We start from the raw sequence: 21,908 nt of genomic DNA, 5'->3' as shown, positions 1-21,908 counted from the left end.
ACTGGAGTACAGAAATCTAGTTGCTCTGTTCACTCAGTTTCATGGAAAATTTCCTATAGAAATGGGGAAAAATTCTTTCTGCCTATTTTAACAATATTTTAGTCAATTGGGCTCCAGTCTATATCCCCTCTGAGGATAGATCACAGTTATTCATTCATACATTGATCTGCCCATCAGTATTTAATTAGTGTCCTCTGAGTATCAAAAAATCTTATGAATCTCAAGAACACAGAAGTTAAAAAGTAAAAAATAAAAAAAAAATCCTGTGAAAGTTGATGGAAGGGGAAGGAAAGAAAATGAATAAATTAGTAAAATATAAAGTTTTTACATTATGGACAAAAATCATTAAACACAGATCTATAATGAGTATAGGATGTGTTGGGGGGCAGATGGGTAGGTTCTGGTATGGCTGAAGTTTTAAACAAAAGTTCATAAATGTTTGCCAAGGTCACATTTTAACAAGGACCTAAAGGAGACGAGAGAGCAAGTTACAGTAGTATCTGAAATGAATCTGCCATCAAGCAGAAAGAACACTGAGAAGATTTTCTCCTTCTGGCCAGTCAAGACAGGCCAGCAATTCAAACAACACATTGCTTAATGAGGAGATATTCAATCCTTTTAATCTAGAGGAGAGTTAGTATGTTTGTTATTGGTAACTTGTACGTGTCAGCTGTAGGAAGGCTTTTGCTCCACAAATGTGACTCTGTCCTCCAGAACATTCCCTTCTCTATAAGAGCTGCACAATTTTTCCATGTGTAGCATTTACCCTTGAAGAAGTAACGAGAAGACAATCCAAATCTTCCTCACTCTCTGCAGAGGAAGTGACCCACATGGGAGAGGGTTGCCCTTGATACTTGGCAATAAACCAGGCTATGGGGAAATCTCGGATTGTTTGCTCTCACTTCCCAGAGAGGATACTTTACATCCTTAAGCACCGCAGAAGCCAGTATTCAAAACAGTGTGTCACTCAAAAATTAGAAATTAAGAAAAACACCAACATACCATGTTCATATATTTTCATTTAGCTCATAACTTACCTTTTCTTGGTTTTAGACTAAAAAGTAGATAGCAGAATGTCCTTCTTTGCAATTGAAATTGAAAATACCAAATGTGTGTGTGTAGGCACATGCACACATTAAAAGTGAGAGAGGAGGAGCTGTAGCTGTGGCTCAGTGGTAGAGTGCTTGCCTAGCATGTGTGAAGCACTAGGTTTGATCCTCAGCACCACATAAAAATAAATAAATAAAGGTTTTGTGTCCATCTTAAGATATATATATAATAGATAGAAGCATTTAATAGGACTTCCTCTAGATTAATGGTAAAATTCCTTTATCGTTTTGAAGAAGTACTAATGAAGTTGATAACATAATGTTGAAGATAATTCTAATGTTAAGTTAGATTATTTTTACTTTATACACTATTTTTCATATTTTTCACTCTACCAAAAAATTATTTTTTTATTTATTGAGGTATAATTTTATGCAATGAATGTATTCATTTTGAGTGTACAATTTGGCATGTTTTGTGAATTGCATATATCCCCCAAACATCATTGTAATCAAAGTACAGTGATGCCCTCCACAGATACCTCAGGCTCCTTTGCAGTTGATCTCTTTCTGATTCCCAGGTAACCACTTGCCCCAGGAGGTAACTTCTAATTGGCTTTGTGTCATTATCATTAGTTTTGCATTGTACACAGATGGGGGCATGGGTATGTATCTGCTTTTCTTTTACTTTTCTTAGTGTTTTGCAGTTCATCTGTGCCATTGTGCATATCAGTGATTCATTTCTTTCCATCATTGCCAAGCAGTGTTTGCCATCTGCATATATAGTATTTTGTCTGTCTATTCACCCGCTGATGAGCATTTATGCTTTTCCCAATTTTTGGAGATTCCGAATAATACTGTCATGAACATTCATGAGCTGTTCCTCCCGAGACCACATCAATTTGATTCACTTATGGGATTTAAACTGCACAAATTTACTACCTATTTCCATGGCAGATGTATAATTCTTCTGTTAACACTGTAAGTTTAGAAATTTTTCAGCTCTGATGTGGCAAGAAAAACCTTGCATGTGGAGTTCATGATAGAACTTTGCAGTAAAACTTCACTGAATAAAATTTAAAATTTAAAATCATCTAAGAAAAGATAATGGGCAAAGAGAGTAAATCTCTATAAGTCACAGATTTTTTTTTTAAATGTAAGTGGCACTGATACATGAACTGTGTGAATTCTTTAGGAAAACAAAGAGATGAAAATTCTGGAATAGCTAGGGCTCAGCTACACATACTGGCTTATTGTGCTAATAAGAACCACACAACATTCTGTTTATCAATGAAATTGACTGAAGACCATATGGAAGAGTCCAAAGCGGACTATGACAGGTTTAATCCACTATGATAAATCTCAGCCCGCATTAAATAGTTAAATAAATCCTAATTCAAATCAAGTCACCTCTCATCAGATGACTTCAATCATTCACCTAGAAGTCTTAAACTGTATAAAAATCAACGAGATCAGTTCAAGATGCCTCGAAATACAGCATGTTTTAAAATAGACCTTTATTGTAGGGATACATGAGTTCATGGTATAGTATACTAAAAATATGTGTCATGTAGCCTAATTAATTTTTTTTCATTCATATTAGATACTGCTCTGTGTTTTCTGTGATAAATAATGGAAAGGCACCTAAAGAAACTCTTCTACATTTACATCAATGGGAAATATGTAGAAATTAGGTAGGATTTTTATAAAAAGAAAATTAAAAAAACAACACAAAATGCTTTCAGATAGCTCACAGTCACTGTAAGAACATATGGCCACCCATGATTCCTCCCATGTAGGGGATTATGCCAGGCATAAGAAACTCCCTTCTCACATTTTGCAAAAATTTAAAAATTCTTTTTGTTCTCTGTTCTACCCTCATTGTCTGGAGACTGTAGCTACCAGAATGAAATTCCATGAAAGCAAGGATTTGTCTGTTGTGTTCACTCCTGCATGCTCAGCATCTAGAATAGTGGTGAGTTATGGATGAGTAGTAGATGCTCAATGAATATTTGTTAATAAACCCTTTGCTTTGGCTTCAGTCTGTGGCTGAATTTCATGATGCTCAGAGCTCCATAGCCTTTTTAAAAAATGCTGAGACTGAATCTACAATGTTTCACATTCATCTCCATCACCAAACAAATATAACCTAACACATGTTCCTGAGTGTTCATTAGTAGATGGGGTTATCCTCATGCCCATTTCTCAGGAATCTCTTACACAGTGTCCAGTGCTGTCGGAAGCACTCTGGTGCACCTGCACTACTATTTATTCAAGATTGACGATGTGCCCAGCCTTGTGCAGAGTTTATATTTGCTGTTATTCTCTTTGTGTTCATGAGAGAACAGGTCTTTTTCTTTTGTGACATGTGCCTCTTCAACACAAGGCAATAAATTCTCAACTACTTGATTTCCCCCAGGAAAGCCATTCCATGGCACTGAAGGGTTTTGTAAATGTTCAATGGCTAAACAAATAGATTGATGGTTGAAAAATTTTGCAGGAGTAGGATTTTCAGGAATCAAAAAATAACTGCTTTCTGTGTATGAAATGGTCCATTATAATCTTTGTCCACCTAGGGACTTTGTAAATGGTGTCCACAGTCAAGTGAAGCTAAACAAAATATCTGAAATTAACTGAAAATTATTTTAAATATATAATAGAATTGTGTGGGTTCAAGAACACAGAGGAATGTAGGCTTTCAAGACTCAAAAATCTTTAAGTTAAAAGAAAACAAACATATATAGAACTTAGAATTCTACCAACTTCAAAGAAGTTTAGAGTTAGGCAGGAAGATATTGAGAGCTTTTTAAATAAAGGAAAAGCTCAAAAAATTTAGATGATATTTGAAATAAATAAAAGGGGTATATGAGCTTTAAAACTAAATAATTTGGAAGACTGAAGCCAATATAGTGAATATTGAAAAGAACTCAGCCTGATTGTCAAGGCTTGGGGGCAAATGTCTCTGGAAGTTAACAGTTCTATCTTAAGCTCAAGATATTGCTTAATTAAGATACTAGTTTTAACCAAGATGATAATTTTTTTCCTTACTAGGTATATGTGTTTCAGCTCTAATATATTTAAAAGTTTAAAGAAATTAAGAAAGTAAATATTAGTATTACTATTTTAATTTTAGAAAGATGTATAATAAACATTTGTCATTTCATGTACTTACAATGGTTACCAGAATTTGATAAATTCATGTGATAAGCTTATAAATACAATTTTAAGTATATGAATGAACAATCAATATACTCTTAATATTTTACACTAAAATCTTGTACAGTCTGTGCATAGTTTTAAGATATCTAAGATAGCTTCATATTCACAATCCTTATAAAATTGGCTTAATTTATAAGAATCACTTGTCCTATAACCTAGAAGGTTTTGTTTACTAAGTCAGAGAAAGTCATTGGCAACAGGAACTCATATAATTAAATTTACAAATGTAACTGAAATAGTTGAAAGTCTAATAAAATTCTAAAAGAGTCAGTTGTTATTCAAAATTCCCTTGAAATTAGTCATTTAAATTTGCTATGTTTATAAATAGAAACATAAGATCTATGTGCTAAACTTAGAGATTGAATATAGAGCTTTGGATTTGTAGCTATAAAAAAAATAAACATTAATTTTGAATCTGGAATAAGTCTCAGAATAGTCTTTTTAGGACATACCAATAAAGACCTCACATCAAAGCAGATTTTCATTTGATGCTACCTTATGAGATTTAAGAACTTTACTTAGCATGATGGTCTCAAGTAGGTGCTTTCTCAATGCTGATTTGGTAAAAAAGTCCCAAGTAACTTAGAAACAACAGACACTGCACTTGAGGGTATCATGCTTGAATGTTCCAGGTCAAGGTGGGCAGGATGCAAAGCTCTAAGAAGAGTTTGTCAATATGGGAAGCCTCTTCTGTGTCCAAGTACTGACCCAGAAAAGGCTACAAGAGTCTAGTTTTATTATGTTGCTATGAAAGCTCATGCTATAGCAGATGGCAGTGAATGGAATTAGAAAAAAGCTCAGGCAGCAAGTGTCAAGTGATGGTGTACTACACCAGAATGGAAACCCCAGACCCCCGCTGTGAACCTGAGGATGGCACCAGGTGCCACTGCATTTACTAAAGCAATACATACTGCTCTAGTGAGATGCACTGACATTAGTAAGATCAGCTTACTCTATAGACCAGAGCTCATGGGAGTAGATGCTAGGGCCCTGTAACAGCAGAGAACATTTTGTAACCCTTAAATATCTAAAACAAGATGAGTATAATTATCATTATAAGTATAAAGGTTGGAATAATATCTGCAAATTATTTATAGGGAAAAGATGGATGGACAGTTAATGAGGATATTGCTTAATGTTTGTCATGAAAAAAGTTTAAGTAGAGGTCAAAGAAAGATGCTGATGTCAGCTTCCACAATGAAAAGTCATTGTACCTTGACTAGGCATGATTCCAAATCCAGAAACTATTCACTGAAGAATATTTCAAGACTCTTAAAGAAGGACCATACAAAAATAAGGCAAGTGTATACAGAAAAGATTCACTCTACCCTTCCTTAAAGGAACTACAAGTGTTTACTTTAGAAACCATGCACAGAGAAAAGGGCTACTTAAGGAATTTTGAATAGAGTCTAAGTTGACACTGATACCCAGGGACCCAAGTTTGATATCAAGGATTCTCTGATGGAGCAGGCACAGATGAGTCATATTATCCAGGTCTAGCTCTTTACAGGTCTATTGGATATGTGGACCCATTCAATGATGTGGGCCCAACCATTTCTCTGGATGTCCAGCATACCACTGAATCATAGTTGGCATTGGTAGAAACTTCAAACTGGTTTCTTGATCTATAGATAATAATTATAAGATTCCAGAGTCTTCTATGGCTCAAATTAAAGCTATATTTTACATTACCACATGCTTATTCTAACATGCTTAACTCCCTTGAAGGCTGCATCACATTAATTCATAGGCACTTGAATCCCTGATTCACATTCTGTCTCTAGAAAATCCAATCTTTGAACTTAAAGTTTGAAGTCCCATGTCTTAGCCTGTTGGTAGTAGATATGGTAAATCACGTATTTCGTAAGTTGGAAGAATAAGTTGTGCATTTGTGAACCAAACTTTTGCAGGAAAATTAGACTATGAAAAGCTGATATCAATTTTTCTTGAAAATGCTAAAAACATTCCAAATAGATATTGTTTGAGTAAATTATGGTTTGGGAGCTAAGTCTAGAACGCTAAATGTGATTTTGATATTTAAAATAATCTGTAAATATGTGATTTGTGCCTACTTTCTCTGAAAAATGCATAATACATAATGGCAACATTCCCAATAGACATTACAAAGAAGGGGAACTTTTAGCACCATCTCAAGTATAAAATCAAGTACTAATTGTGGGGAGTGCATAAATTAGAGCTGTGGTTTAGCCTGCATATTTTTCTATGGCATATATTGCTAACTGACTTTTCTAATTTATAGACTTGTGGTTTTTTTTAAGTTTAAGGAATTTATATATATGGACATATTCTAAGCTATTCCTCTAATACCTAATTATCCTATAGCAAATAGACTAAAATATTATTTAGGGCTACTAAGCATGCATAGAAGAGTATGGCAATGGAGAAAACTGACTAACATTTTATTTGTGCACAATTCTGGGACTCATACCCATTTTTACAAATGATTCTATTATTTTTTCCATGCAGATTCATTTGATAATACAACAATGAAAATTATAACTACCCTCATTAGCAAATACAGGTGTGTGTGTGTGGGGGGGGAGACAGGGAGGGAGAGAGAGAGAAAAGGGAAAAATTCCAGTAAGGGAACAAGCAGACCACAATAACCACAGTTAATGCCTCTTGAAGATAAAACAATTATTTCTCATCTGTGTAAGTCATGAAGAACAACAATGACAAAAAAATACTTCTCCCTTAAATAGTAGGAAAAATAGAAAACAACAGATTTGAGGGACAAAACAAAATGGTAGTTTTCTGGAGTACTCCACATAATTGGTTGGTTGGTCAGTGATTCCTGAGCAGTTACTCATAACTTTACCAACTAGGAGTGGATGTCTCAGCACTTAATGAATCAACTCTCCATCTTACAGAGCATTAGAAAATTTTAAGTCAAATCTTTGTCTCAGATTCCTGTACATCACCTTTGAATTTGGGGAGATTAGAAATACACAAAAACAATTTTCTATTGAGAATGGAAATGAACATATATTGGCAGACGTCTCCCAGTATCTACTTGCCATTTTGTCCTCATAGGCATGGAATCAAATGTTTTCAGTTGTCAAGTGAATAACCAGACACATGTACTGGCCCTCCTGCCTTCTCAGGAGATATGGTTATGAGACTAAATTCTAGAAAGCAGGATTTTTTGTAGAAGTAAAGTGTAGAATTTCTAATTCCTATACAAAACGGTGGTTGGTGAATACATTTCTAACACCTTGCCTCCAGTATGTTATTTGGAATACAAACACAATGGCCAGATATTCTGAACTATTAGATGAGAATGGCATCCCAAGAAAGGCAAAACAATAAGGCCCTTAAATAACCACATGCACTACAGCCTTTAAAGTACACTATTATGTGACAATATAAGAGCTCCATTTTATTTAATTCACTGCTGTTTGGGGTCTGTGTTCCATGTAGCTAAAATAATAGCCTACCTACAATACATAAAATTTAAGTTTGATACATTGCCTGTTATTGCCTAAGTTTGTGTATTTTCTCTAATAATTAAATATTTACCTTTATGTTCTTAAATTAAAAGGGAAAGCAATGTGAATGAGTAAGACCTGCTACAGAGAAAAGATTTTTCTGATGAATACTTAAAAGGGAAATGTGGTTATAAATTACTGAGGGCCTTGGTGAGAAGGTGTAGCAGACAAGAGCAAAAGTAACTGAACTATGAGATTGGACCATGACCGCTTTGGCTCTTAATCTTATTGATGGTATCAGAGTTTGGGTTATAAAGTGCTCAAAAAAATGACATTGTCATATGATATTGCTTTGATGATTCGCTTCAAGTTGATCCCAGACAAATTAATAGCTGTAGAATCTCCAAAAGGATTTAATTTAGATTCATACTTACGTTGGCCTTTTTGGTATATTGTATTGAGAACATATCTGGAAAAAAATGGATATTAAACAATAATTTCCTATCACTTGCAGTTACTGAATTGGAACCATATGCTTTTTATATTCTCCATAGTACATTATAGAGTCTGCTTTTTATGCTAATGATCTCTTGTTATTATTTTTATCCCAAAAAAAGGTGTTATTGAGCCCTTCAATCCTGATCTGCTGTGCTTCTAGTGCTATGACTTTTACTACTGCTGTAGAGCATGGGGGGAGGCAGGTCAAGAGAGAAAAAGGAGAAGGCAGAGTAAAAGAAAGGAAAAGAGGAGAATGGAAGGAAAAAAGAAGAAAAATATATGTTAAAAGATAAAGAAGAATAGGAATGGTACTATTAGAGGAATAATATAAAACTTGTATTATGTCCATCAGCTTTTCATTGCTATGGCCAAAGTATTTGACAAGAATAACTTTGTGGAGTATAAGTTTATATTTGGCTCACAGTTTCAGAGGTTCAGTCCACGGTTGGCTGGCTCCATTGCTTTGGATCTGAAATGAGGTAGAACATCATGGTGGAAGGGTACAGCAAAGGGAAGTTGCTCAGCTCATGGAAGGCAGAAAACAAAGAGAGACAGACAGATAGGGACAGACTAAGGAATCAAATGAAGCCTTCCAGAGTACTCCAACAATGACCCACTACTTCCTCCATCCATGCCCCAATTGCCTTTGGTTACTACCTAATTAGTCCTTTCAAACTAGCATGGACTGATTAGGTCACATCTCATAATTGAATCATTTTACCTCTGAATATTCCTGCATTAACGCAAGAGCTTTAGGGGGACACTTCATATCCAAACCTTAACTAGGTCAACAGGAATAGGTTCACAAACTAAAGCCTTTGCCAATAAGTGAACTTGTGCTTCACAAATGAGTGAAGTTCAGCTATTCATAAAACATGAATAAGAATTGCATGTTCCATGTTTCTAAGTGACTGTGTTTTAACTGTACTATAAAAAATACAAACTATCCTAGATTGACTAATTTAGGGTAAGGTCTGACTCTCTGAGGTAAATACTTTTTTTCTTTTGGATTTGACCTGTGCTAGAAAAATAAATAACTTTCCTTTGGTAAAATCTGGTATATTTTCTTAAAAATCCTTTCTATACAATATCAGGAGGAAAATGGATAAATGTTCCTCCATTAGTTTGATCATTTTTTTCCTTGACAAAGTTTTATCGTTGATAGATTTTACATTAATTGTATATAGATAGCTCTTTAGTGTAAAATGAAAGACCTTGATTCATTGAAGAAAAAAATACCTGTGGAGAGTATTTAGAGATAATGCTCACTACATTTGGTTGTCATGGAAACTGAAATGTTAAAATAATGATGAAGTGATCGCCAAAAATCAACTTGCATGCAGTTGTTATGGTAACTACTCATTTTAACAAATAGTTTTTTTTCCTTTTCTCTAAAATAACCAGCTGAAATACTAGGGTCACGAAATTGCTGCCATGATATATTTCAGGAATTTTTTTCTTGCTAAGATCAGATGTGTTCGTTTGGAAGGACTTTATGCTTATGTGAAATGTTACAACGTGGATGTGTATGTGCATCTCTTTCCATGTATGTATTGTGTTTAATTGTGAGTTTATGCACAGAAAGAGACATCCATATATTATCAATATCAAGAGTAACTATTCAAAGTGGTTGTTTTGGAAGCCTCCTCAGTTGGCATAATCTGGGTAGTGATTAATGGAGACCACCAGACAGGAAGAAGTAGGTTACTCTGCTAACTGGCAATCAAAAGGGAGAAAGAAAAGTGAATTGTTATTTTTTAAATATGAGTGATAGGAACTGAGTATTGACATTGCTTTCTTATTTAGACATAGTCATATTTGGAGGTTAGTAGTATTCTAATTATTGTGTGAAGAAACTGAATCTCAAAGTTGCTTAATAACTTGCTCAAAGTCGTAGGTAGGTGTGGAGTCAGATTTTGAGTCCAGGCCTTTCTCTTCTGCTTTGAAAAATCTTTTCTTCAAAGACTGAGGTAAGAAATATCCCAGATAATCCAGCAGTTTCTTATAATGCCAAATAGTTGGAAAGTTCTAAAAAGAAATTAAAAAGAAACCTACATTAATAAAAGTATGTCAAAAGAATGGAAGAAACACAGGCGGCGACGGAACTCCCAAAGGCCAAGGTTTGAACAATTCGAGCAACAAAATAAGTTAATATTAGTTTATAACTTCAGATGTCCTGAGTCCACACTTAAACAAAATAAATTATTGAATAAATGAATACATGGGGGGAAAACTGACAAATTTCCCTTGTAGAAGAATTACATAAATTATAGAGAGTTCTTTCTCAAGAGGTGAAGGGGGGACTCCTGAAGGGGGGACTGTACATATTGTTATGGGATGGGGGAAAGGGATAACTTTCTGGAGAAGTTAGATAAATATTCCCTTAAGTAAACAAGATAAGCTCTAAGAATGATAAGTTATGTCAATAGTATGTACCCTTGATATAATGTGACACTTTCCTTCCCTGCAACTCCTGTACCCCCCGCAACCCCCAACTATAGTCAACTCAGTTGAGTTCTTGTTAAGGATTGCTCTATTAAAATATATCATGGGGGGAGAAAAAGGCATTAGGTAAAAAGTAAGAAGATACACATAATATATGGATTTAGTTAATAGTGCACTGATATGGGTATCTTACTTGTGACAAATATACCAAAATCTAAGTAAAATTTTAAATAATAGGGGAAACTGGGATTGCGGTATATGGAACTGTATTATATTTTCAATTTTTTTCCCGAAAATCTAAAACAGTTCTAAACTAAAGAATTTATAGAAAAAGAAACATTCTACATTCATGACACCACAAAATAGGCATATTTCTTCCTTTCATAACTCATTTTCCTCTTAATATGAATTTTATCAGGATTTTACCAAGAAAATTATAGTTACACTTCATGGAATGTGATTTATGTTTGGGCTCCAGCCTAACTGTGTATCTACTAGGGACTTTTGTATAACTCGAACTTTTTTCCAAAAAACAAAATGACCAGTGTGTGATCTAGAAAATGTTTCTTAAACACATTCTCACTTTTTGACTATCTTGTCTATCTGCCAGTGGATGAAGTTTCCTCTCCTCTGTGTGAATACGTCAGCATTACTCCATCAAATTACAGACATATTGCTAATCTTTCCAAAAATAACTGCAAGCATGATTTATTATGCTAACTTTGCTCTACTGCAGAAGCCATTTGTTTCTTCTGTGTGTGCAGCGTTAGAATAACCACATTGAGTGACATTGCATTTTCATTCTTAGCACTTTTTTGTAGTCAAGAGAGTTGATTTGAAAAAAGTCTACATGCACCTACACAAAGAAAAAATCCTATAGATGCAAAGGGATTGTCAGGGTTCTGCTAATGTATTCCTTGTATTATTTTCTTCTTGAAAATTGATATCAATGGCAGTAATCCAGGGAACAAGACAATGAAAGAAACTGTCAGCCCTATGGACCTCCAGTGGCTTTAAGAGTGTGCCAGGTGCAAAGGGTCAAGGTTCTTTGGAGTTTCCTGCAGGATCTGTAAACTGAAGGCTCATGGAAACTGTTTACGATATCCACCATATTTTCACTTACATTTAACTTACGTTTTTATTTTAGTTGTACATTTTAGAATTTCTCCAGGAGACTTGTATCGCCCCTTCCATGGAAGGTCCCCTGTAACTGCCATGTGACACAATTAAATGTAGTTGTGAAAACTGGAGTTAGGCAATGATAGACATACCTTTTTGACTTAAAATTTTACCACCTATTAAGTAGGTCTCAGTTTCCTCAGCTAACAAATAGGGACAATAATATTGGCTCTGGTATTTGGTAAGTTTTTTGAGAGTTCAAGTGAAGTAACAAAATAAACTATGCTTTGGGTTATAAACACCTATATAAATTAAAGAAGTAGTCCTGTTACTTTTGATCAAGGCAAACTGCATCGGAAGGAGAAAAATTAGTTATTTGGAAAGTGACTTACTTCACTAAAAATAAAGACGAGCTATGTCCACATAACTGTAGTAAGAGTTGTTCACCTCCCACAAGTAGTTCACCTTTTTATAGTGAAATGTGGGGGTGTGTTTGGCCTGGGCCTGAACTTTTAAAAACGTTAAATTTGCATGAGAGTCACAATGAATAGTGTTTTAGTTTTGCTATCTCAGCTGTGTAAACAGAATCTGATTACATCAGAAGGCTGTGGACAGGGAAAATCTGAATTGGTTCCTATTATTTAGGAAGAAAAATAAGAAATAGTCAAAACAGGGCCACGGGAGCACACCAGGGCACCCAGCGTAGTATTGTGGACAGGAACATTTTATTTTACAGAAGTGGTGCCTTGTTAATTTGACTCTTCTAAATTCTGTCCTTCTAGGAAATGCTTTGTTTCTGTCTTTCTTTTTAACAAAGTTCTCAAATAATCTGTTACTTCTGTTTCTCCTATAAATCAAACACTCTGAGAAACCCCTGGTCACGTTGTCAATGAACAGAGAATTACAAACACAAACAATAAATTAGTGGGAGGTTTCTATATATTTCTGAGGTTCTGAAGCTGGAGCATGCACTAGGGATATAAAGTGGGGTGAGGTGAAGTGAATCCTTTTTTGAGAGAGAAAGAGAGAGATTGATTTGAAGGGAAAAGAACAGAAAGGGTTAAGACCCAGACTTGGGAAAATGTCAATGCTTTGCAAGTGGGAATAGGACCTTGTGAAACTAGAGATGGATTCTGAAGACAGAGAAGGAAGATGGAGTGGGAATAGAGGCATCTATGGGAGAGTGTATGTCAGCTAGAACAGCTTTATTTTATTGGAATTCTTTTTAAAATTGCTTTTGAATAAAGGCTTTTACAGATTTAAAAAATGCTTGAGAATCAATGGACTAGAAAATCTTCTACCTCTCAATTCTGTTTCAAGCATCATTTCCTCTGTGAGATAAAAAATAAAAATAAAAACATACATTGGCTATACCAGTACATTAGGAAATCTAATTTAAACATCTCTTCTTTCACTTGACTGAATCATATGGTCCCTTTATAGCCTTATTTCAAAATGCATTGTATTTGAAATCCTTACCAATGAATTGGAAGCTGTAATTAAATGCATATTGGGAAAACATTTTTTTGAGAATGGAGAAAAATAATTCTTTTCAAAATAACGTTGGAAGATAGTTTTAATCAATAACCACTTTGTACTCCCAACTCTTGAGGAACTTTGGTAGCTCTTACATTTTATTGCATCTCATTAATATTAACAATACCACAACACATGCTTTTGTGTTACTTTTGATTTTCCTTCTTGATAAAATAGGTCCTGGCTAATGGAACACAGGCTAATGTTGGCCTAATAATGTTTCCCAATTTAGTGTATCTCCAGCTTATCTTTTTAATTCTGGCTCATTTTTATCATAAATACCCGTGTAAATGAGGAGCTATAATCCTGTTGGTATTTTCTACCTTCTGCTCTGAGAACTATGTGAGATTTTGGTTTCTTTTTGGAAAAAGTAGAGTATAGTGAGCAATAGGAAATCTTACAAGCTCTGAACAGATGTGAGCAGGGTAATAACTTGGGATGCAAATATTTTTGGATTAGGAACAGATAAAATTGTGATGCCGAGTATTTTTCTTTCTCCTAAGACCTTTGCTTCAATTTCACTGTATTATTTTCAATTTATTTCATGTGCTCATTGCCTAGAATAAGCTAATTCATATTGAAAATAGTCAATTCTTTAAAAAAATTAATAAAAATATGCAAGCCAAATTGTGTTTGCAACTTCCACACACATTTGGCTTTGTGGGGAAAATATTCACAGGCAGACATTAGAGTTGTCCCTCAGGAGTTCCACTTGAACGTGGTACTCTACTCAGTCTTTTAAAAAATGATGCAATTAGATATTCTAGCATCTTAGCTGCCATAGGTGCTATAGTTCATGCACCAATCTTTTCATGCCAGTGCAGACAGGAAAGCCAAAGTGGCTCTGGCCAACTTCCAAGAACATTTCAGTGCTCTTCAAAGCCACTTGGAAATGGACTTCAGTAATGCAAATGTCAAGTTATCTGTGACTAGAACTAAGCAAGATAAATACATCCTTTAAACAGTAACTAATCATATTGGCTTCCTTTTCCTTTCTCCTTCATAAAAGGTATATTCTCCAAGGCTGCAAAGTTTCTAGATACCTTTCTCTTTGTTTTGTGGGACACTCTAAATAACTACATTTGCTTTGGAATGAAACTGAGTGGGTCTTTAGATTGGTGGTATGTCTATCTAACCAGTTCATCTTCCTTATATGGAAACCCCAAAAAAGATAAAGGGCTATTTGTTTTTTTTTTTTTTTTAACTTTTATATCCAGCACCTGGGACAGTTCCTGATACAAGAAAACATTTAAATATTTTGAACTAGTTCCACTGATAGGTGAACTCCAGCTTATTGATGTATAGGTGTACATGGGGGGAATAGAGTGCTCTCGGATAAATTAGTCCCTCTTGTGAAGTTAAATTTTTTTCTAAAGTCAATGTTTTTTCTTCTTCCACTGAATTTTTTCAGTCTTCCAAACCTGTCTTCCAATGCCCAGTGCATTTCAGAAGCCTTCTCTCCCCCTTTGATCCTTCCTTCCTAGTCTTCCAGCCAGCACTACCACAGACTGTTATAGTAATTTAAAATCTGACTTTATGTGATTATTTCCCCAATAAAACTATGTTAAAGTCTGTTTACAGAGTAAACTACTAGTCATGGCACAGTGTGGCAGAGGAAAGCAGCTCAGGACATGCTGATCAGAAAGCAGAGAGAGATGAAGTTATATACCCCAAAGGCATGATCCCAGGGATCCCCCTCCTCTAGCCACCTACCATCCTACAGTTACCATTCAGCTAATTCACACTCTTCATGACTAGTAGGGGAAATTAAATAGGAGGATCCACCTACTTCTCCTTACCTGTCTATATGACACGGAGGGTGCATCATCTCTTTAAGGGTTATTTCTTAAACTCTGTGTGCCATGTATATGAGCAGAAGAGTGGGATAATCTTGGCAGTATAAGACACACCTGATTATCCAGAGAAGATGAAAGGAGACAAGAAGATTCATTGGTTTCTGAAATACACAGGACTTGGAAGAAGCTCTGAAAATATGAAGAACTATTCCCATAACAAATAAGCTGTCCTTATTTCTCCATTTTGTCTGAGGAAGGAAAATGACCAATATCATCATGTGAAAAGAATTCCAAGGGTGAATAAAAATAACCGACATTTTTGTGATCTGCAAATCTTGACATATTTAAAAGTAATGACTCTGGATTTCACTCTGCACTGACCCCCTTGGTTCTGCCCCGAGTTTATATTTGTACTTGCCCCTGGAATCCCTCAGACCTTTACAAGGAGACAGGGATTGAAATGTGGTGACAGACTCAACCCTCCTCAGCAGTACTCATGAATAAAGCATAATTCTGATAGCTGTTGAATAGGTAGAAAGCAGGCATACCCACTGTTATGGTTTAGATGTTAGGTGTTCCCCCAAAGCTCATGTATGAGACAATGCAAGAAGGTTTAGAAGTGAGATGACTGGGTTCTGAGAGCCATTTCCCTTTACTTATTAGGGGATTAGCTGAATGGTAACTGTAGGCTGGTAGGTGGCTGGAGCGGGGTGGGGGGGGAATCCCTCCTCTAGGGGCATGCCTCTGGGGTATATCTTCATCTCTTTCTGCTTTCTCATCAGCATGTCCTGAGCTGCTCTCCTCTGCCACACTCTGCCATGATGTTCTGCCACATCCCAGTCCCTGAGGAATGGGGTCCCCTATCTATGGACTGAGACTGCTAAAACCCAGAACCTCCAAGATAAACTTTTCCTCTTCTAATTGTTCTTGTCAGGTCTTTTGGTTACAGTGGTGAAGAAACTGAGTAAAACACCCACCACACCAAAGACTGATGAAGTAAATAGATTTTGTTTTACATGAAAGTTTTTATTTAAATAGAACACCTCCTCCCCCCCACATACACATATACACACACCCAGCCTCAAGATAAAATTAACACTACAGTTAAGCAATAGACCTGAAAAAGGCCAGGATCACATGCATGCTGGATTAATTGAACACAAAGACATCACTCTTTTGAATCACAAAATGAGATTCTAAGGAATCAAGTTTTTGAAAGCAAATAAAAAAAAATTTTCCTTATATAAAGTTGTGATGTCCTCTACTTCACAGAAGAAGAAATACAATTGACCAACAATATGTGAAAAAATATTCAACATCTCGAGTAATTCGAGAAATGCAAATCAAAATTGCACTGAGATTTCATGTCATCCCAGTCAGAATGGCATTTATCAAGAATATAATTAACAATGTTGGTGAGGATGTGGAGTAAAAGGTACACTTGTACACTGCTGGCGGGACTGCAAATTGGTACAACCACTCTGGGAAGCAGTATGGAGATTCCTCAGAAAACTTGGAATGGAACCACCATTTATCCACCAGTTATCCCACTCCTCAGTTTACAATAAAATCAGCATAGTATAGTGATGTGGCCACCTCAATGTTTACAGTAACCTAATTCACAATAAATAAACTATGGAACTAACCTAGGTGCCCTTCAGATGAATGGGTGAAGAAAATGTGGTATATATACACAATGGAATATTACACAGTTGTAAATAAGAATGAAATTATGGCATTTGCTGGTAAATGGATGAAAGTGGAGAATATTATGCTAAGTGAAATAAGCCATTCCCCCCAAAACCAAAGGCCAAATGTTCTCTCTGATATGCAGATGCTAACACACAATAAGGAGGGGTACAGGAGGAAAGATTAGATGTTCATTGGATTAGACTATGGGGAAAGAAAGAATGGGAGGGAGTAGGAATAGGAAAGACAGTAGAATGAATTGGACATAACTTTCTTATGTTCATATATGACTAGTGTAACACCATGTCATGTACAACCATAAGAATGGGAAGTTATACTTCTTATATGTATAATATGTCAAACTCTACTGTAATGTATATCTAAAAAAACAGATACATTTTTTATTTAAAAAAAATTAAGACAGTGTGCAGAGTTTTTAAAGGTCACCCTAGACTCAAAATACCTCAAATGGTATATATGGAAAATGTGAAATGAATTCATTAAGAAAAGGAATTGAAGATTTATATGAAATAGCTGCTATAAAAGGCAAACTTAGTGGTTAGAACTTCACATTTTAGAAACACAAGATGGAAAATTATGTGAGTGTAAAGATGTTCTAAAAATTGTACATATGTACACTATACGTACATGTATATGAATCAAACATTTGTTTTGAACTAATATTTAGAATTACCCTCTTAAAATTCAAAAGAAGTTAACTTATGCCCTATACTAATAAGTTTATGATTAAACACATTGAATCTTAAGGGTTTTAAATGGGCATTGTATGAGGATTCTCTAGAGGAACAGAATCAACAGAAAGTATAATTATTAAAAAAGAGGAATTTATTAGGTTGACTTATGCAACCAGAAGCTGGATAGTCCACAATGGCCTCTGCAGGCTGGAGAGCTGGAAAAACCAGTAGCTTCACAATCCAAGAGGCTGAAGCCCCAGAACAAGAGGGATCAATGATGCTACCCTAGTCTGAGACAGAAGGCTTCTGGAGAATCACTGGCAGAGTCCTCTTTGGAAGCTAAAGAAGCAAGAGTCTGATATCCTCAGATAATTGTAGCAGCATTCAAGAACCCCTTCAAGAAGAATCAAATTGGCATCTGCTGTTGCTTCCTTGATGTTTCAATTTTTATTCCATCCAAGTCAGCGGCCCAGGCTTAGGGAAGGTCTCCATTTCAGTTGGCTATCCCACATGTCAATCATTCCTAGACACACCCTCATTGACACATCCATAAGATCCTTAATTGTGGGCTTCTCTTATTCCAATCAAGTTGACAATTCAAATTAACCATTACAGGTATTAACAGTTCATTGGAAAATGCAATGTATAGTGAAATCTGTTATGACATATACTATATGGAAAATGACCCTAAATTTTTGCTGCTGATTCAAGGAGTATATTTGTCTTCTGTACACAAAACACATACACTGGTGCTTCAGTCTGAGAAAAAGTCACTGAGCGGAGTGGACCAAGGTTCTATTATAGTAGGATGCTTATCTTTGTAATGTAACTTATCATTTGTGAAATGTTTTCTAAGTGTGCTCAGATATAAACAATGAAAAGAACATTGTTCACTCCAGCTGAACCATTGCTTATCTATGTTCCTGTTTACAGCTGGCTTCAGACTGACCACTGAATGGAAGAGGATTAGGGATAAATATGTGTTAATTCAGCATAATTTTTTTAGATCAACAGTATAGTAAGCTTTAGAGGAAAATGGAGAGGGCTTTCTTGCCTTTTTAAAATGCAAAAACACAATCATTTTTTGTGAGGAAACTAAAGCACTTGGCTGACTAGCATATATTTTGAGTAATTTCACAGGTCAGATTTTGTTGTACAACTAAATGCAGATGTGAAAGATTTTGCTTTACTAGTATCACGTGTGCAAAACTTCTGATTTTTTTAGAAATACATGAATTAAAAAAAAAAAAAAACCTCTCATTTGTTTTCATCCTGCACACACACATCTAATTCTTTAACTGCAGGCATCATGCCACAATTTAAGTCACATATCCACTTTTACTGAGTACTTTGTCATGGAAGTTATTGTTCTACAGACTCTTTTTTTTTTAAGAGAGAGAGTGAGAGAGGGGAGAGAGAGAGAGAGAGAGAGAATTTTTTTTAAGAGAGAGTGAGAGAGGAGAGAGAGAGAATTTTTAATATTTATTTTTTAGTTCTTGGCGGACACAACATCTTTGTTGGTATGTGGTGCTGAGGATCGAACCCGGGCCGCACGCATGCCAGGCGAGCGCGCTGCCGCTTGAGCCACATCCCCAGCCCCTGTTCTACATACTCTTAAATATGCTAGCTTTCTTTGTCACTGTTAATACCTGCTGAGAATGAATTTGGGAATTTCATGTGATCAGTGCATGGGAGTGAGGTGAAATGAGCTCTTCTCTGGTCACCTCACACTAACCAAGGGCTAATAGGAGCAAAGAGATCATCCCTGATGTAATTGTGAGAGAGAGTGACAGGCAACCTTCATATTTTTAAGATACCTGAGACTTAAACTACAGTTAATCTGCAATGGCAGTTTCAGGAAGCTGTCAGTGTTTGTAAGAACATAAATGCACAATGGTTCCAAATTAGAGTAAATATCAGGTTTGTTGCTACAGAATTAAGTATATTGAAAGGTCATATAGATATCTTTTACATGATATTCATTTAAAGACTTAGATTGATGAGAATTTAATGAAAAAAAACTGATGGCACTAATAATGAGTTCCTTTTCCTCAGTGATTTTTGGTGTCACCATATTGAATGTTGGCATCCAAAGTGGTATTTATAGCTATCCTTAAAGATATCCTGCACCTGAGTAGAAAAAATAAATTTTAAATGGATTTAGTTACTTATATCTGAAAAAGATGCTATTGCCTTTTTCTCACTGAGCCAGCAGACCTGGTAGAGTTCAGTTTTCTTGGACTAAGCAGCTTCTCAGGGCATAGTGTTAGATTGATTTGTATTTGGTAGTTTATGTTTCCAATAGAAACTCAATGATCTTGTTGGATTCAATAACAAATGGTGAGCCAATCTACAGGGAATTGAAAGCCTGAAATAATGTTTCTCATTGAAAATAGACTGGTTTCTGAGACTAAGCTCTGGTCAGATGTTGGTTGCTGCATACTTGGTACCCCTCAGCCTATAAGCACTTTGATGATAGAGATGTCACTATCACACAACCTGTATATATTTCTTGATTCTAGTGTCCACACAGCTGGCACAGGGCATAATATGTGTTAAGAATTCATAGAATTGAACTTTATTTTAAACTGGGTGGGAATCCTATATGGAGCAGTTACTATTTATGATTCAGTCATGTTGTTAGTTGCCTTTGGTTTCTACTGCTAGTTATAGATCCATATTACCCTGGACCCTGATCCCTGAAACAGTTTTCTCTAGGTTTCCAGCGTTTGAATCAATCTTCCATTGATCCATTGCTATACATCTGACTTCTGAGTGAGGTAAAGAACTCACTGATTGAATATTTGAATTCAAAGCTCTATCTCCCTTTATTCCCCAAAGGTATCCTTGGTTTTATGTGTTGCAATGGAAATAAAAATAGACTTATTAATTTGCTCCTCAAAGAACGTTGTTTTTTGTATTCACTGAATAACAGTATTCTTGCGATTTTTTCTTGTATCCTCCTCTGCCCACATTCACCTAAGAACTGGGAAGGTTTTACAGTGTCTCCCTTCATCACTACCCCTCCTCAACATTTTGAGATGAAGACAGGTTTTGAGGTTCATAGAATTAAGCAACTTATATAATGTCATAAAAGAAATTAGAAATGTAACTGAGAATCAACTTTCTGGAATCTTCTCCACACATCTGATCCTTCAGAATGTCCATTGGTATTTCATGTCTTGCTACTCTCTTAATTTTCAGCTGCTAAAACCTATGTCATTGCCTCAACTTTCAACTGGAAGTCTGTACTTGTTTCTAGAAGTTTCTGAATAACTTCCTGGGAATGAAGATGAGAGTGGAGCTTCAGGCAAGGTTCCTGAATTTCACCAGGTACTCAAACTTCTGAGATATTTATGTCTAACTGTTCCAATTTCACAACTTTAGAACATACTTTTAGGAGTTTGTAGGCCCAGGACCTACTTTGGTATTTAGGACTTAATCCCTCTGCCTCCTAAGTATGATGAAGTCAGCTTATTTCAATCTCTTCCTCCTCCATGTGAAACTCTTACCTCAGTGTCCGGTCTATAGTTTGAAGCTTCTTTCTTCTGATGCTTGGGAAGGTTCCTGGGGATAGTCAGTCTTTACCTGGAATCTGCAGCCATCTACGAGTTTTTAAGTATTTGTCTAAAGCATCATTTGGTGATAAGTTTCATTGTTTTCTTCAACCTCTGACTTCCATCCGCCCTTGAAAATCACCTCCTATTATAGTGGGCTAACCAACATCCCATACACAAGGGACTTGGTGCACTGTCAACCAGTTCAACATCAGTCATTCCATCTCTGCCTTTGATGAGTTTTTCTTTCTTATTCTCCAGGCATCTTCATTAAGAACCATCAATTTCTCTTCCTATCTTTTGTCTATTGTCTATATTTCTGGTTCTTTTCATCCTCCTTCTCTTTCTTCTTCTTTTTCTCCCTGTCTCCTAAATCCTTCTCTGCACTATATAAAACTTTTCAAGTTTCTGACCCCCCCCCCACAAAAAATAAAACCTCCACCTCATTTGAGCTGCATACTAGTTTGACTATTATCCAGTCTATTATCACTATAGAAGTATGTCAAAATCAGCTTTCCCAGCTCTCCTTTGCCTCTCAGTCCACTACATTCCAGGTTCTACTTTGAACCTTCTACCTAAATGATTTTAACCAGCTTCAGCAGCAGTTCTACAATTGTCAAATTCAAGGAAGCTTGGAGGGTTGTGTTCTTTTTCAATCTTATTTCTCTGAGTATGTACATCTGAGGTTCTCTTCTCGCCTAACCCTAGTTTTTCTATCAACGTGGATTCCATCTTTATCCATGATGACAAAAAAGTACTCTCCGTATATAATTCCATCTACACTACAAGTTTCAAATACTACAAATTTTGAGATTACTCCCAAATCATAGATTCTGTCCAGACCTCTATTTGAGATTCA

General features: G+C 35.7%; 1 protein-coding gene across 1 annotated transcript in view; it reads left to right on the top strand.

Annotated features, from left to right (window-relative positions):
- The window catches only part of LOC308632566 (uncharacterized protein), a 540,150-nt gene extending 519,356 nt beyond the window's left edge, over nucleotides 1-20,794 (top strand). The window contains exon 6 of the mRNA XM_081264770.1: nucleotides 20,697-20,794. The gene's annotated coding sequence lies outside the window, so the exon portion shown is untranslated. The remainder of the gene's footprint in view (nucleotides 1-20,696) is intronic.
- The last annotated feature ends 1,114 nt before the right edge of the window (nucleotides 20,795-21,908 follow it).

The sequence above is a fragment of the Spermophilus citellus genome (assembly GCF_964194105.1).
Source record: "Spermophilus citellus genome assembly, chromosome: 13".
Classification (NCBI taxonomy): Eukaryota; Metazoa; Chordata; class Mammalia; order Rodentia; family Sciuridae; genus Spermophilus; species Spermophilus citellus.
The sequence above is the reverse complement of the archived record's forward strand: the minus strand, read 5'-3'. Positions and strand labels throughout refer to the sequence as shown.